Genomic DNA, 464 nt, shown 5'->3' on the forward strand with positions numbered 1-464 from the left:
TGCAGGTGGTGCCGATAACTCGTGGCGAACGTCCACTAGCACTGTTTGCATGTCTACGACGACAACTTGTCCGTCTGTACATATACATTTTTGCAGCTGTCGTTGCTTCGCGGGGTGTGTTGTGGTCGAAATCTGCAATGTATAAACCGTTGATGGAGCCTTGTCGCCATGCAAATTCTGTGTTTGATGCATGAGAGACCGACCACCTTGTAGTCTCGGGTCGAGGTCATCTCGCGTGTGGCAGCCCCAAACAGTCTCGTCCGTTGCGATATATATATATATATATATATTCAATGCATTTGGTTGACACGAGAGACGCTCGTACGCATCGCAGAGTGCGACCTTGCCGCAGCGCAGCATGTGTCGAATCAACGCCAGACGCTGAGCCAGCGGCGCGCTGCTGTGCAGTCGTGGCGGATGCAGGTGGTGCCGATAACTCGTGGCGAACGTCCAGTGCGCGAACC

The sequence above is a fragment of the Saprolegnia diclina genome (assembly GCF_000281045.1).
Source record: "Saprolegnia diclina VS20 unplaced genomic scaffold supercont1.43, whole genome shotgun sequence".
Lineage (NCBI taxonomy): Eukaryota > Oomycota > Saprolegniomycetes > Saprolegniales > Saprolegniaceae > Saprolegnia > Saprolegnia diclina.